The following is a 535-nucleotide window of genomic DNA, read 5'->3' on the forward strand; positions in this document are numbered from 1 at the left end:
CCAAATAACCACTTATTTCCCCAACTTTCAAGGCCAATATTGCGGAATTGGATAGGTGCAAATTTATAGTCATTTAACATATTTGAAAGCCATAAAGTTCAAAATTGAATAAGCAAACTATCTGTTTATTTATTATGCTATTAATGACAAATTTCATAATATGATCAATCATTTAACAACTTTTAAATACTACTAATAAAATAAAAATAAAATGAAAAACTTGGCCTTGGCAACTAAAAGTTACTAAACTAAAAATAAAAAGAGTTATATATATATATATATATATATATAGTAGAAATATTAAAAACTAATAAAAATGACAAAAGCTCATAAAAATGAATAAAACTTAAAACTAAAATTAAAATGTAAAAATAAAAGCTAATTGAAAATATGAATATATTCTATGACACTACACTTGTAATGACATATTTATGTAATTTCTTAGTCAAATTCCCCAATACCGTTACAGACTGGATCACTGGTGGAAACTAGAATACAACATGAGGGCTTTTTTAATTATTATTTTATTAATGTT

This window comes from Rutilus rutilus, assembly GCF_951802725.1.
Source record: "Rutilus rutilus genome assembly, chromosome: 23".
NCBI classification, from domain to species: Eukaryota; Metazoa; Chordata; class Actinopteri; order Cypriniformes; family Leuciscidae; genus Rutilus; species Rutilus rutilus.